Raw genomic sequence first — 18229 nt, forward strand, 5'->3', positions numbered from 1 at the left:
AATTGTTTTCTTGGTCAACTTGAAGAGATTTTTAATTCAAGAGATCATTATAAATTGAGGATGATCATAATTAAGAACATATGGAAGCAAGTGGATTGAAAAGGAATATCTATTTTCTATGAACATGTGGGAGGTTTTGAAGAGTTTTGGTTAAGTAGTAAGATTGCGTGTTGTTGTTGTTTGGTACCAGAGCTAGTGCACCAAAAGTTTCTTTTGGTATTACATTGTTGTGGCAGTTGTGCTTCAATGGTGAATTCTTTCTTTTTCCTTCTTCTTCCAGGTAGTGAGTCCTTTTTTTTGGTGGTTGTAGTAGGGTAGTGAGTCCACCTACACTGAGCACTCTAGAAGTGAGCCACCCTTGTAAAAATCACCTTAATTGGTGTCACCCTAATACGTGTTTCATAATTGAGAATTAAAATTCTTTGTGATTTTTCCTTCCTTCGGATTTTCACATATATATGGTGTTCTTGTGTATGTTTTATGCGTGTGCTATTCCATGCTTATATTTGTTTATAGTTAAGTGATTAGAAGTTTGTTTACTAGATTTGTTTTTATGGATTAAGTAAAATATTTTTAATTGGTACAACTAATTTACCTCCCCTCTTAGTTGTTTGGGATATCCAACATTTGGTATCAGAACTTTGGTTCCTAGAAAGTGAGACTAATTGCTCTCACAAAATCTGATGACACATAAATTGAATATCTGTGAGGCCCCACCCCGACTCATTCGAGCATTTCAGTGGTTTTATGTTGAGACTATTATGGATGCTTTATTTTTATGCATTATGGATTTAGAACTTATATGATTCCATGATTTGGATAACATTGCTATATGTTGATGCTTCATTTATATGCTTTATGATATAGAACTCTACAAGATTTTTGAATAGGATGAATTTGCGGTAATATATGTCATTATTGGATTTGCAGGACTTTACTATGATGATAGAAATAGGATGTATGTTTTATGTGTGGATCAAAATTATGAGAATTAGGATAATTGCTTATGTGAAATTACTTGGATATAAAATGTATTAAATTGTTCAAATGTAAATTGTATGCAAGTGTTTGATGTGTACTATTATTCTTTTGTTTTATATTATATGAGGTTATTTGAAGTTACTAATGTGTAATTGAGATGTGCAGGAAGTTATCCATGTGACTATGGAAATATTACGGAGAACCAAACCTAGACCTATGTATGTTCGTAAAACTAGGGTTTGTCTATTTGGAGAGACAACACCCCATTTGTGTCGTATTTTATTCGTAATAGTAAATGATGCATGTGTGTTAAAAGTTATTTAATTGATTTATTTAAATCCAACAAGAGACACGATTTCATGTATAATTTTGTAAAAGTATTTTCTTTGTGTCACTTGACACTTGTGGATTTATGTTGAGTTTTTAAATTTGTCTCTTGGAGGGAATTGTTTAACTATATCTTTTTCAATTAATGTAATGTGATTCCATAAATGCCTTGGGTATAGAATCTTTGGGATGGTCAACATAGGTTTGACCCGAAAATAAACTTTAGAGGGGTTAAAAAAGGGTTTAAATGGACACCTAGGGGTAGTTTAATAGGGTTTCCTAAAGCCCATAAGGTATACCTAAGGGTTGGGGGTAATTTTAGGCAAGTTTCTACTCCCATGTGACCTTTTAGACACCCTAAAAAGTGACTTTTCTAAGTTGTGCGAAAATTGAAATTAGAAGGCTTGAACTAAGTTGGAAACCTTCCTTTTCGAATGAGAGTTCCCTTTCCCATTTTACCTTACCTTCCTTTTCAGGTTTTAGAAACTTGTGAGAACTCTCACAAAGGGCTTCTTAAGAAAGAATTAAAAAATTAGTGGGTAATCACCCAATCTCCATTTTTGGAGACAAAGAATTTTTGAGAAGAAAAAAGATAGATTTGGGATTGAGAATTTGGCTAAGGGTAGAAAGAAAAGACTTGTGGAATTGGGCTACTCATCCTCAACAAAACTAGCATACCTTTGGGCAATTTAAGGTTGGTTCTACCTTTCTTGTAATGTTTTCTTATTGCATGTTGTTTTGAAAGAAATGCTTGTGTAAAAGACTAGTTTTCTTGCATGTATTTCTTGGAAATTTATTTGGTGTTTGGTGCTTATGCAATGTATGTGTTTTGGGAGTAATCAAGACCTCCTACTCTTGGGAGAGAGGATGGTCTTGTGGGTGGTAGAAGTGATAGCCCTCGAGTGAGAGGCTCTCATTATGAGAGTGATCACAAGGGATTTTATGTGACCCTTGCTGCATGGCTTATTTATGCATTGGGGGTTATAAGGAGGGAAATAAGGCATGACTGCCTTGGGGGGCATAAAGAATATGGGGTTGTTATACTTGATGTATTTGGTTTGCCATGAGATGGCTATATATTTTACCATACTTGCAGTCTCCTCAGGGTACTTGGTCCACTACCACCCTTGAAAAGACATCACAATGTGTGGTGCAGTGTAGCCAGGGTTGGGATTGTGTTTGAGATTGTGTTTTTTCCTTGTCCTTTGTGTTTGCATGTGTGCTACCTGTCTAGGGCTTGGTTCTCCGAGCTCGGGGGTGGCTACTGGTTAGCCTAGGCTTGGAGGTGAGTACTCCATGGTCATAGCCTATGAATTATTTGCAGGTTATTGGAAGAAAGGAAAAGGACACGTAGAAGTTGTTGGTTTTATTTGTCACAGAAAAAAAAGATTTGGAGATGGAAAATTATGTTTTTTTTTTTTTTAAATATGTTGTATTTATTTTTGAAAAGAAATGTTACTATTAGTTTTAAGGTCCTCATTCAAAAGAAATGAGAGGTCCTCTGTAAGAGTTGACTATATTGTGTTTTAAATATACCTTAAGGAAATACGTTATTAAGAATTATTTGGTTGCAAAAAATAAAATAAAATTATGTGGAGTATTACGTTTGCATTGTTCTTAAAACTTTAATGATTTCATGCATGTCACTTGAAAATTAAGTGTTTAGTTCATTTCCTCATGCATGTCTCTAAGTTTAATTCAAATAATCTAGGATAATGCAGTTACTGAATACATCTTATTAGAATCTGTCATTTATATAGTTGTTGTTTAGATTTACTGAAAAATCTGTTATTCTGTTAATTTGCAGAAAATAAAACCTAGAGTTAAATAGTCTATTAAATTTAGAGAATATCATGTTTATATAGTTGTTGTTTAACTTTTTAAGGATTGCTATCAATCATTTAATTGCAGGAAATAAATCTAAGGATTAAGAAAACTATCTGATTTTATTTTTAGCTGCTTGGCATTTAAGAAATAAAAAAAATATATATACTTTGATTTAAATTCGATGACTATAACTTATCTGTTGAAAAATGTTTCAAAATAGCAGTATCATTATATATTTACAAAAAAAAAAAAAAAACTCTTGATCCAATATGTAATTAAAATATATATATATATATATATATATAAATATATATTAAAACATATATATATATATATATAATTTATTATATTTTTAATAAACAAAAAAAAAAATTAATTAGCAAACTTTAAAAAAAAAAAAAAACTTGATTTTTGGAGGGCGGGGGTCGGCCTAGGCCGAACCCACTGTGCAATGCACAGTGGGTCGGTGGGTCGAGCACTGTGCAGTGCATAGTGGTCAGCTAGGCCGAGCATTGTGCATTGCACAGTGGGCAACCTTGGTCGCGCCGCTCACCGCCGCCCTCTCAGAGGCCGACCATTGTGCACTGCACAGTGGCTCGGTCGGGCCGAACACTGTGCATTGCACAGTGGGCGGCCTTGGTCGTGCCGCTCACCGCCGCCCTCTCAGAACTCCGCCCTCCACTCCATTCCTCCACCATTTGCCATGACCACCACCCATTCGGCCCTATACAATCCCGAATCAAAGCAAGAAAAAAAAAAGAGAAAACCCTAGCCTGGGTAGAGCTAGGGTAAAAATGTGTTGATGAAAAAATAAATAAGGAGAGCCTTATTTTATAAATAAAAAAAAAGGGTTAGGGTTTGCATGGGCAATACCCTAGGGAATATATATATATATTATATTATATTATTATATATATGTATATGTATATATATATATATATATAGATATCATATTATTATATTATCATATTAGTAATTATAATATATATATAAGTGGAGATGTTTATGAAATAAATATTAATGAGGTTAATATTTATTTCTTTTTGTTTAAATTTAAAAATATTGAGATGTCATAAATTAAATATTAACGAGGTTAATATTTATTTTTTTAAAACTTAATAATATAGATATGTTATGAATTAAATTTTAATGCAGTTAATATTTAATTGTGAATCTAAATGGGTTGAGATATTTATAAATTGAAATCTGTGGATTATTATTAAATTTTAATTGAATAAATTTAGATGTTTGAAATTAAACAACTAGGGAATTTAAATTTTAAATGTAACTTAATGGGCAAAAGGGTTTAATTTTTAACTCTCCTAGACGTAGATGCATGTGATTAATCTCTATAGGAAGATATGCATTTGCAATTATGATCGACCCTGTAGTTGACTTAGTTTAATTTACTATTTAATTATTGTTAAGTAAATTAAAGATGCTCATAAAACTATTCAATTAGAACTCCGCTATTAGTTAAATTATTTTTGATTACTTGAGTTAGTTAACTTTAAACATAGTTAAGACAAGACGTGTTATCGCACTTTATTTTTGTCAATTTAATGATTAAAGATGTGAATTTAAATTTTTTTTTAATCCCATTCTTACCCTAAATTCTGGGTATGACATTTTGGTATCAGAGCAAGGTTTCCAACACTATGAACCTTTCTCCATTACGTTTCGCTTTAGATTATTTAATTAATTTTATTATATTGATTTTCTAGGACATTTAAATTTAATTAATTAAATATTTTTCCACAAGAAATTAGTTATTTTATTTATTTTATTTTATTTTTCTCTTAGGATGCCTCCAACTACGCGACAAGCTCGCAAGTGTGGAAGGGGTCCTAGGCATGCACACATAGCACGCAAAGAGGTAGATAGAGAGGAATCGGTTCCGGAAGAGAACCCAGAGGCTCCTCCCGAACAAACAAATGATCCTAACCGAAACCTCTTAGAAGCAATCCAGAACCTAATTGGTATAGTTCAAGAAAGGATTCCAGTAGAGGACCATCATGTTAGAAATCAGAACTTTGGGAGTCATAGATCAGCTGATAGGGAATGGAGCAGGAGTCCACCTCCTATTCCTATAGAGAGTCGGGGTGGGAATGAGCCAGAGTCTGTGCACCTACTAGGACCACCTCCAGTGGTGGAGCCAGTTTATTTTGACAGAGCTCGTCGGGATCCAGGGGATCTTATCAGGGAGGTTATGCGTCTCCAACCACCATCTTTTGGGGGTAGAGGTTGAGGCGTGACTTTTGAGCCATGAGAGGTGCTTTGCATTGTGCTCTTATGAGAGCAATCTAAAAGCACGTGTCACAGTCCATCTATTGAGAGGAACAACCTCCACATGGTGGAGACAGGAGGAGTACAAGTGTGGATTAGTTCCTGATACTCTCACTTGGGAGATATTTACAGAGAGGTTCAGGGAGAGGTACCTATCAGAACATTTTAGACAACGTCAGATAGATGAGTTTCACGACCTCCAACAAAAGGGCTTATCAGTGACCCAATACGAGAGAAAATTCTTTGAGCTCTTGCCTTACGTAGATTATCTAAAGGATGAGAAAATTCTCGTCAACCGCTTCATTAGAGGGTTGAATGCCGGTATAGCAGGGCCAGTGAGGATGTCCACTCCAGAGAGCCTTTGGGTTGCCGTGGAGAAGGAATTGATAGCAGAGGAGATTCAAGTCAAACCATAGGACACTAGGGATCGGTTTCAGAACTGAAACCCTACACCCCAGACTTATGGATTTCAGAAACTCCATTGGAAGGGAAATAACTGAAACTCACAGGGGTTCTCCAAACCCCCTCCTCCGCAACAATCACAACAGAACCAAAAGCAGAAGCCTTCACAGTATCAGTAGGGTACAAAGCCCAAGCAGTAGTAGTCTCAGAGTCAGGGGCGAGATCAGAGAGCGCAGGTGCCTTACACACCTCCGGCGAGGACTCAATAGTCCTCCAGGGGTGGGTACAACGGATCTAGCAGGACAGGAGGACAGGCTTTCTCTAGGCCTCAGGGTGCCCAGTTTCAAGCACAAGGTGCTTGCTTTACATGTGGAGCCATGGGGCATATGGTGACGGATTGCCCTCAGGGTTAGATGGCAGGGAATTAACGGATGGCCACTTCAGAGCCGACAGTTGGTGATATGGGCAGGTCCCATAGAGTATTCACAGCGGTTGACAACCGTCGGGTTGAGCACTAGGCCATGGTCATCGAGGCTGCAGGTATGATCAAAGGTAACAATGTATCTATTTTATTTGATTTAGGAGCTACTAACTCCTTTATATCTCTATTGGTTGTGGAGCATTGCGAGCTAGTGGCAAATAGATAGGGTGTCAGTTGGGAAGTGGAGTTAGCTTCAGGGGCTAGAGTGTCAGTGGAATTAGAGGTTAGGGCATGTCAGCTGTAGATTGGCAAGACCACCACTTTAGTAGACCTTAGAGTGACACCACTTGGATCTTATGGTATCGTACTTGGCATGGATTGGCTTTATGCCCACAGAGCTAAGATGGATTGTTGCCTGAAAATTGAGTGTGAGGATGATCATGGTTCGCCCATAGTTATCACTGGGATTCAAAGATCCGTGTCTCTTCGTATGATCTCCACAATGCAGCTTAAGTGGAGCATGTGAAAGGGATGTCAACTTTTTGCTATCACTATCAGTGATAGAGGAGAAAAGGAAGAAAATGAAACATTGCTTGATGACCATCCTATCCTTAAGGGATATTCACATGTGTTTCCTTCAGAGCTACTTGGAATGCCGCCTCGTAGAGAGATTGACTTTCATATAGACCTTATACCAGGAGCCGAGCCAGTTTTCAGAGCACCTTATAGGATGACCACAAATGAGCTTAATGAGCTCAAAATACAATTTGAGGAACTCCTTGAGAAGGGTCATATTCATCCTAGTGTATCCCCTTGGGGTGCACCAGTCATCTTCGTTAAGAAGAAGGACAAATCTCTCTGATTATGCATGGATCATCGACAATTAAATAAAGTAACCATCAAGAACCAATATCCTTTGCCCAGAATTGATGATTTATTTGACCAACTTCAGGGTGCCAAAGTCTTTTCCAAAATTGATCTGAAGTCAGGATACCATCAGCTAAGAATAGTGGAAAGTGATATCCATAAGACCGCATTTCGCACTAGATATGGCCACTATGAGTTCACCATGGTTCCATTCGGTCTTACAAATGCTCCAGTTGTTTTTATGAGCCTCATGAATGGGGTATTCTGCACATTTCTAGACTGCTTTGTAATTGTGTTCCTCAATGATATACTGATATATTCTCGGAATGAGAAGGAGCATGAGGAGCACTTGAAACAGGTATTGTAGTGTTTACAGGATAATCATTTGTTTGATAGTTTGTCAAAGTGTGCTTTTTTTCGATCAGAGGTCAAGTACCTTGGGCACATTATTTTCAGTGATGGGATCTTAGTTGACCCATCAAAGATTAGGGCTATTATGGATTGGCCAGCATCAACTAGTGTGACAGAGGTCAGGAGCTTCATGGGCTTAGCAGGTTATTACCGATGTTTTGTTGAGGGATTCTCCAGAGTCACACATCCTATTACTTCTCTTCAACGTAAAGGGAAGAAATTTGAGTGGACAGAGAAGTGCGAGAAGGCCTTTCAAAAACTCAAAAGGGCACTCACTAGCGCACCTATCCTTGTTGTACCAGATCCCTCAGTTGACTTCATGGTTTGTACAGATGCTTCACTAGATGCTTTAGGAGTAGTTCTTATGTAGGATGGTAGGGCTATAGCTTTCAAGTCTAGGAAACTTAAGATTCATGAACTTAATTATCCTACTCATGACCTTGAGCTTGCAGCAGTAGCGCATGCACTTGTGAGGTGGAGACACTTCCTTTTGGGTCATCACTTCGAGCTACATTTAGACCATTAGAGTGTTCAGTACATTTTCACTCAGTCGAACCTTAATGCACGTCAGAGGAGATGAATGGAGTTCTTGTGCGAATATGATTTTGACATTCACTACATCAAAGGAAAGGAAAACGTAGTTGCATATGCCTTGAGTAGGAGACGTCACAAGGTTTACACCATATCTGTGGGCATGGATTTAAGAGACCATATACTATAGCATTTAGTAGAGGATGGATGGTATGCAGAGGTTTGTCAGGTGATACAATCTCAGGTTACTCTAGAGGGGAAATATGTGGATTATTCTTTGGAGTCCAATGGACTACTATGCCATAGAGGGTGCATCTATGTACCTTCTTCTAGGGGATTGCAAGAGTTTATTGTCACGGAGGCTCATAGAGCTCCTTATGCAGCACATCCCAGAGTTAAGAAGATGCATGCTGACTTGAGGCAGCTATATCATTGGCCAGGAATGCGACAGGTCATTGCTGAGTTAGTAGCCCGATGCCTCGAGTGTCAGAGAGTCAAGGTGGAGCACTGCCATCCAGGTGGGTTGCTCCAGTCTCATGCTATACCAGAGTGGAAGTGGGATGATATATCCATGGATTTCATCATTGGTCTTCCTATGTATTCTCATCACCATGATGCTATCTTGGTGATAGTTGACAAGTTGACCAAAGTGGCCCACTTTTCACCAGTTCGGACTACTTTCATAGCACCAGCAGTGGCACAAGTGTTCTTGCGAGACATTGTCAAACTTCATGGCGTTCCACACAAGATAATTTCTGATAGGGATTCTCTCTTCACTTCTTCCTTTTGGAAGGCATTACAAGCAGCCATGGGCACTAAGCTCAATTTCAGTACAGCCTATCATCCGAAAACGGATGGTCAGACAGAGAGGGTTAATCAGGTGTTAGAGGATATACTTCGCATGTACATCATGGATCATCAGACTAGATGGGAAGAGTACCTTCCCTTAGTGGAGTTTGCCTATAACAATGGGCATCACACTTCTTTGGGGATGCCACCCTATTAGGCATTATACGACAGGCCTTGTAGAACTCCATTGAGTTGGGACCGCATAGAGGACATAGTTGCTATTGGTCCTGAGATAGTTCGAGATATGGAGCAGCAGGTGGATTTGATTAGGCAATGTCTGAGAGAGGCACATGATAGATAGAAAAAATATGTAGATGCGAAGAAGATAGATCATAGTTACTTGGTTGGAGATAGATTTTTCTTGAGAGTGTGACCGCATAATAGTCCAATCCATTACAGAAAGGGTTCTAAGCTCGCACCTCACTTTGTAGGACCTTTTGAGATCCTTGAGAGGATAGGCCTGGTTGCCTACCATTTAGCATTGCCACCTAGCCTGTCACACATCCATGATGTGTTTCATGTATCAGTTTTGAGGAAATATATCTATGATGAGTCTCATATTTTAGATTGGGATGCCTTGTAGATGGAGTCGGACGGGCAGCTAGCTTTGGAGCCCATTCGTATTTTGGCACGCCAAATGCTGGACTAGGTTAGGGTCTAGTGGGTTTGCTATGATGAGGTTACAACTTCATGGGAGGATGCAGCACGTATGAGATCAGAGTAGCCCCATCTTTTTGATGAACTCCAGGAGGAAGTTCATGCCTAGACGGGGAGGGTGTGAGGCCCCACCCCAACTCATTCCAACATTTCAGTGGTTTTATGTTGAGACTATTATGGATGCTTTATTTTTATGCATTATGGATTTAGAACTTATATGATTCCATGATTTGGATAACATTGTTATATGTTGATGCTTCATTTATATGCTTTATGATATAGAACTCTACAGGATTTTTGAATAGGATGAATTTGCGGTAATATATGTCGTTATTGGATTTGCAGGATTTTACTATGATGATAGAAATAGGATGTATGTTTTATGTGTGGATCAAAATTATGAGAATTAGGATAATTGATTATGTGAAATTACTTGGATATAAGATGTATTAAATTGTTCAATTGTAAATTGTATGCAAGTGTCTGATGTGTAATATTATTTTTGTGTTTTATATTATATGAGGTTATTTGAAGTTACTAATGTGTAATTGAGATGTGCAGGAAGTTATCCATGTGACCATGGAAATATTATGGAGAACCAAACCTAGACCTATGTATTTTCGTAAAACCAGGGTTTGTCTATTTGGAGAGACAACACCCCGTTTGTGTCGTATTTTATTCGTAATAGTAAATGATGCATGTGCGTTAAATGTTATTTAATTGATTTATTTAAATCCAACAAGAGACACGATTTCATGTATAATTTTGTAAAAGTATTTTCTTTGTGTCACTTGACACGTGTGGATTTATGTTGAGTTTTTAAATTTGTCTCTTGGAGGGAATTGTTTAACTATAGCTTTTTCAATTAATGTAATGTGATTCCATAAATGCCTTGGGTATAGAATCTTTGGGATGGTCAACATAGGTTTGACCCAAAAATAAACTTCAGAAGGGTTAAAAAAGGGTTAAATGGACACCTAGAGGTAGTTTAATAGGGTTTCCTAAAGCCCATAAGGTATACCTAAGGGTTAAGGGTAATTTTAGGCAAGTTTCTACTCCCATGTGACCTTTTAGACACCCTAAAAAGTGACTTTTCTAAGTTGTGCGAAAATTGAAATTAGAAGGCTTGAACTAAGTTGTAAACCTTCCTTTTCGAATGAGAGTTCCCTTTCCCATTTTACCTTACCTTCCTTTTCAGTTTTTAGAAACTTGTGAGAACTCTTGGAAAGGGCTTCTTAAGCAAGAATTAGAAAATTAGTGGGTAATCACCCAATCTCCATTTTTGGAGACAAAGAATTTTTGAAAAGAAAAAAGAAAGATTTGGGATCGAGAATTTGGCTAAGGGTAGAAAGAAAAGACTTGTGGAATTGGGCTGCTCATCCTCAACAAAACTAGCATACCTTTGGGCAATTTAAGGTTGGTTCTACCTTTCTTGTAATGTTTTCTTATTGCATGTTGTTTTGAAAGAAATGCTTGTGTAAAAGACTAGTTTTCTTGCATGTATTTCTTGGAAATTTATTTGGTGTTTGGTGCTTATGCAATGTATGTATTTTGGGAGTAATAAAGACCTCCTACTCTTGGGAGAGAGGATGGTCTTGTGGGTGGTAGAAGTGACATCCCTCGAGTGAGAGGCTCTCATTATGAGAGTGATCACAAGGGATTTTATGTGACCCTTGTTGCATGGCTTGTTTATGCATTGGGGGTTATAAGGAGGGAAATAAGGCATGACTGCCTTGGGGGGCATAAAGAATATGGGGTTGTTATACTTGATGTATTTGGTTTGCCATGAGGTGGCTATATATTTTACCATACTTGCAGTCTCCTCAGGGTACTTGGTCCACTACCACCCTTGAAAAGACATCACAATGTGTGGTGCAGTGTAGCCAGGGTTGGGATTGTGTTTGAGATTGTGTTTTTTCCTTGTCCTTTGTGTTTGCATGTGTGCTACCTGTCTAGGGCTTGGTTCTCCGAGCTCAGGGGTGGCTACTGGTTAGCCTAGGCTTGGAGGTGAGTACTCCATGGTCATAGCCTATGAATTATTTGCAGGTTATTGGAAGAAAGGAAAAGGACACGTAGAAGTTGTTGGTTTTATTTGTCATAGAAATAAAAAATTTGGAGATGGAAAATTATGTTTTTTTTTTTTAAAGTTGCAGTAATGTAAAGGAAAGCTATGCTGTATTTATTTTCGAAAAGAAATGTTACTATTAGTTTTAAGGTCCTCATCTAAAAGAAATGAGAGGTCCTCTGTAAGAGTTGACTATATTGTGTTTTAAATATACCTTAAGGAAATACGTTGTTTTATTAAGTATTATTTGGTTGCAAAAAATAAAATGAAATATTTATGTGGAGTATTACGTTTGCATTGTTCTTAAAACTTTAATGATTGCATTCATGTCACTTGAAAATTAAGTGTTTAGTTCATTTCCTCATGCATGTCTCTAAGTTTAATTCAAATAATCTAGGATAATGCAGTTACTGAATACATCTTATTAGACTCTGTCATTTATATAGTTGCTGTTTAGATTTATTGAAAAATCTGTTATTCTGTTAATTTGCAGAAAATAAAACCTAGAGTTAAATAGTTTATTAAATTTAGAGAATATCCTATTTATATAGTTGTTGTTTAACTTTTTAAGGAATGTTATCAATCATTTAATTGAAGGAAATAAATGTAAGGATTAGGAAAACTATCTAATTTTATTTTTAGCTGCTTGGCATTTAAGGAAAAAAAACAAAAAAACTTTGATTTAAATCTGATGACTATAACTTATCTGTTGAAAAATGTTTCAAAATAGTAGTATCATTATATATTTACAAAAAAAAAAAAACCCTTGATCCAATATGCAATTAAAATATATATATAAAATTTATTATATTTTTAATAAACAAAAAAAAAATTTAATTAGCAAACTTTAAAAAATAAAAATATAAAATAAAACTTGATTTTGGGGTCGGGGTTAGCCCGGGCCAAACCCACTGTGCAATGCATAGTGGACGACGGACCAACCACTGTGCAGTGCACAGTGGCTCGGCCGGGCCGAACACTATGCATTGCACAGTGGGCGGCCTTGGCCGTGCTGCTCACCGCCGCCCTCTCAAAACTCCGCCCTCCATCGCCTTCCTCTGCCATTTGCCATGACCGCCACCCATTCGACCCTACATAGTCTTGAATCAAAGCAGGAAAAAAAAAAGAGAAAACCCTAGCCCGGGTAGGGCTAGGGTAAAAATGTGTTGATGAAAAATAAAATAAGGAGAGCCTTATTTTATAAATTAAAAAAAAAAGGTTTAGGGTTTGCATGGGCAATACCCTAGGGAATATAATATATATTATTATATACATATATATGTATGTATATATATATATATATATATAGATATCATATTATTATATTATCATATTAGTAATTGCAATATATATATATATATATATATAGGTGATGATGTTTATGAAATAAATATTAATGAGGTTAATATTCATTTCTTTTTGTTTAAATTTAAAAATATTGACATGTCATAAATTAAATATTAACGAGGTTAATATTTATTTTTTTAAAACTTAATAATATTGAGATGTTATGAATTAAATTTTAATGCAGTTAATATTTAATTATGAATCTAAATGGGTTGAGATATTTATAAATTGAAATCTGTGGATTATTATTAAATTTTAATTAAATAAATTTAGATGTTTGAAATTAAACAACTAGGGAATTTAAATTCTAAATGTAACTTAATGAGAAAAAGGGTTTAATTTTTAACTCTCCTAGACATAGATGCATGTGATTAAATGCTAAAGGGAGATATGCATTTGCAATTATGATCGACCCTTTAGTTGACTTAGTTTAATTTACTATTTAATTATTGTTAAGTAAATTAAAGATGCTCATAAAACTATTCAATTAGAACTCTGCTATTATTTAAATTATTTTTGATTACTTGAGCTAGTTAACTCTAAACATAGTTAAGACAAGACATGTTATCGCACATTATTTTTGTCAATTTGATGATTAAAGATGTGAATTAAAAAAAAAAAATTATCCCGTTCTTGCCCGAAATTCTAGGCATGACAATATCCCTGGCTTTGAAGGATCCAACTATAGTTTTTGGAGAGTGAAGATGAGAGGATACTTTATTTCTCTGAGTTACAAGGCTTGGAAAGTTGTGGAGATGTATGTGATGCCGACAAACAGTCCTACTACCCTGGATGAGATTGAAACCTATGAAGAAAATGAACGGGCAAGGTTTTCTATATTTAGTGCCCTATCTAAAACTGAATTGGTGAAGGTTGTTGCATTGGAAATTACTTATGAAGTTTGGGAAAGGTTGAAAAACATCTATGGAGGAGATGACAAAGTTATGCTAGCTAAGATGCATACTGCTAAAGGAAGATATGAGAACTTAAGGATGGAAAAATGTGAAGACATAACAAGTTATTTTCATAATGTTGATAGTGCAATGAACAAGATTAGAGATCTTGGAGGTACCTTGGGTGATAAGGATGTGATAGAGAAGATCATGAGGACTTTACTGGAATGCTACAATGACAAGATTTCAACTATTGAAGAAATTTATTATCTATCAAAATTCACCAGAGAACAATTGTATGACACCTTGACTACATTCAAGATGATATGGAAGTTAAATTTGTGAGAGATCTCAAGAGAGGAATCGACATAAAGGTATTTCACCCTTTAAATCTTTTAAATGTCAAAAGATTGGTCATTATGTATCTATATGTTTGGAGAAAGGAACAAAACCAAAGTTTAAGGAAAACAAAGGAAAGTTCGATAAAAAAGCCTACTATGTTAAGGATGATGATAGTATTTTAGATGATGTGTCAGATTATGAACATGGTGATTATTTGTTCTTGGTTGAAAAAGATGAATCTAAAACAAGCAATAATAAGGAGATGTCTAAGGTTGTTGAAATTGTTCCATCAACATTTCATGTTAGAAGAAATAAAAATGAAGGGTCGATTGATAGTGGATGTTCAAATCACATGACTAGTGACAAAAGTAAGTTTGCAACACTTGAAAAGTATGATGGTGGTTTTTTTAGATTTGGAGATGATCAAACTTATCAGATTGTTGGAACAGGTTCTATTACTTTTGATGGAAAATATAACACTAACAATGTATACTATCTGAAAGGATTACATCATAATCTATTGAGTGTTGGACAGATGTGCAAAAATGGTTATAATGTTATTTTTTGGATGGTGGTTGTGAGATCTAAAAGAGATCTGGAATTGTTATTGTTGTATGAAAGAGGACAAATAGAAATATTTATCTATTGGATATTGTTGTTGCTAGGATATGTTGTTGTCATTAATGTCAACATATTCCTGTGTTTTAGTGTTGCAGAGAAAAGTTTTGGTGATTCGGTGATTGCAGTGAGTTGATTTGGAAGGTTTATCTATTTGGGATACTAGAATAATTTATTTTTTATTGGTTTTAGTGATCCATAAGTTTAATTGATCATATCATTTGATTTGGTTTGAAGTTTGGTCTTTCTGTTCAGTGGATGGCAGAGTTTGGTTTTAGATCTTGTGAGCTTCAGTATGATCATATCTTGTGCTGCAAATTTGGGAGAATGTTTTGGATGTTCATGTGTATCTTTATTTTAAATGGTTTATAATTTGATTCTCTAGAAGATATCTTTCTTATCCGAGTTGCTGTTGTTGAGTGTTTTTGAATGTTAGCATGTTGATCAATGGAGATTTACATAAGTGGTGCTGGTGCAGCTATTGGAAATGGTTCTAATGTTCTTGTTGGTGTTTCCTAATCATGTCCTATTTGTTTTGATGGTCCACATTTATTATTGTGTGAGTTCTTGATGATCTTCCTGGCCTGGTGATATTCTTCGTGTTATGCGGTATTTTGGTGGTGTAACATATTGCGGTTAATCTTGGTGAGATTTATGATGGTGGGGTGTGTTTAAGAAGCTGATTTAGGTCCATGCTATGTGTTTATAGTAAAAAAGGAAATAACAATATTGAAAGACTAAATAGATTCAACCACAAAACCCTAGCCTAACAACAACAAAGATCCACCATAACATATGAAGATTACCTAAGACAATGCAAATCAATGAAATCACAAATATTATACCATCACATGTCCAATAGGGTTTGAATCTCCATTGATCTTTCTTGATATATTTACTCTCAGATTTTATGTGTGCACAAGATCTCAACAAAGAACGGAAATGTGGTTGCAAGTAGGCTTGATCGCATATGAAAATTTGAAAGTGTAGTTGGGCTTTGATTAGTAGTTGAATTGAATAGGGTTGATAATAAAATAAGCATCATCTTATATAGAAGACATTGTAAGAAATGGAGGGATAAGTTTAAGAGGTGTAAAAGATAGATGGTCGGCTAGGATTAGAGGGTACGTAGAGGAAATGAGAAAATAATGAGAGGGTAGGTAGTGTAAGAATTAAGAGATGAATGACATGTGTCATGGGTAGAAAAGGTTAATGAATTAATTAAATAAATAAAGATTTATTTAATTCATAGAAGAAGTGGGAACAATTAAAAAAATAAGATATTTATTTAATTTAGGAAAAGAGGAATTTAAATAAATAAATGTATTTATTTAAATGAGAAATAAGGTTAGAAGAGGATAAATGAATTCATTTAAATAAATAAGAATTTATTTAATTAATTAATAGAAGAATTAGGCTAAAATAATTAAATAAATAAAGATATTTATTTAATTAGACAGGACAATTTTAGGTCTCTACATTTTTCCCCTCTTTGAGACAATGCAACTTGTCGCATTGTTTCAAAGAAGATAAGATGAACTGATACAAGGTTGCCCCAAGATGGGAATGATATGCCCCCTTGAGAGATTGGATGAAAATGTCTAAAAGATCGCAGACAATCTCTCGATAAGAAAGAAAGGATAAAATGGACTAACAAGATAGGATAGAGTGACAGAGTCATGGGATAAAGAAGACTGACACATGAGACTAGGGCTAGGGTAGTCTATAAGATAGACTACGAGGGAAAACATCCTCATTGTCATCCACACATCTAAGAGATCAGAGTGCAGAGAAAGCAAAAAGTAGTCAACAACGATGGCATTGGTGCGTAGATTCGATTGTGTTTGTCAATTTTAGAGGCCAATAGATGCAGGAGAGCCAGTAAGTACCACAAAACCTCCTTGTACCTTGTTGCATTAATTGTTGTCATAAATGCATGCTAGGTAGTGCAATAAATGCACATTAGGTAGGTTTCAAAAATTTCAAGTGGGGGGGAAAATGTTAAGGTGCGTCTGGGTTGGATAGGCGCGTCTACGATTCCAGTAGCGTTTGTGTTCAATGTGAGTGTGCCTGTGTCTTTCAGGCACGTTTATGCAAGACAAGCACGTTTGTGAAGTATGTAAGCGTGTTTGTGTCATGAATGTCTGTTTATGTCTTCAAGGTTGAATTGACAGTTCTATGATAAACATACATTATCGATTGGATAAGCTACTGAGAGGATACACTCAAACAGGTCCTCTAGGGAAGAATAGGATAACAAATAGGGTTAGGATTGACAATTTTGTGATAGAACATACGTTGCCAATCACGAAACTACTCAAGAGGATACACTGAAGAAGAGGCCCTAGAATAGGATAGATTGAGGCACTTTGTGATGAACAAGGAGTACCAAAGAAATTGACAATTCTGTGATAGAACATACATTGCCAATTAGGTTAGGCTAAAATTGACAGTTCTGTGATAGAACATACATTGTCAATTGGATAAGCTACTCAGGAGGATACACTCAAGTAGGTGCCCTAAAAGATAGGATCAAAGAAACACTTTGTGATGATCAGGGAATGCTACTAGAGTAGAAAGTAGTACTTTCTAATGAACATGGAGTATTAAAAAGAGTAGCACTTTGTGATGAATAGGGAATGCCACTAGGATAGAAAGCAGTAATTTGTGATGAATAGGGAGTACCACTAGGATAGAGTTCCATATGATAGACATAAGCACTAAGATAGAAAGCAACACTTTGTGATGAATAGGGAATGCCACTAGGATTAACATAGTTGATTTGCTTAACTACATGAGGACCTACCGATGTCGGAGTCACGAGAGAGATTCTCTTCGACTCAGATTTTATGACGAGAGCTAACACTCAAGGATAGAGAAGAAGTTCAAACTATGGGCTTGCAATATATTCTGTATGTGCTTGAGTTTCAGGCGAACATGGGATTGCTAACTGCTTTAGCTGAGAGATGGAACTCAGAGACATGTACATTTCATTTGTCGATGGGTGAGATGATAGTCACCTTGGAGGATGTGTATAGGATACTGTGGATACTGATTGATGGGGAGTTAGTTCCTTACGATTGAGAGGGAGACAAGGATGCACTAAGATGAGTGTTTTAGGATCCAAAATAGAAGATAAGGGTTGGACATGTGGCATGGGACACCATGACACAGACATGATTGGCACTATGAGCAGTTTTGGCAGGAGTTATCAGTGGGTTCCTCTGTCCAGACAGAGCGACATGAGGGTTGGCTGTGGGATTGGGGAGGACTTTGGAGACATTGGTGATTAAGCACACTAGGTTTGTATGGGGGTTGTGTCTGTTGGCACACTTGTATTATGAGTTGCATCAATTTGTGTATCATGGATCAACGGGATTGGGGTGTAGAGTGAAATTGTTGTAG

Source organism: Cryptomeria japonica, chromosome 11 (assembly GCF_030272615.1).
Source record: "Cryptomeria japonica chromosome 11, Sugi_1.0, whole genome shotgun sequence".
Taxonomy (NCBI): domain Eukaryota; kingdom Viridiplantae; phylum Streptophyta; class Pinopsida; order Cupressales; family Cupressaceae; genus Cryptomeria; species Cryptomeria japonica.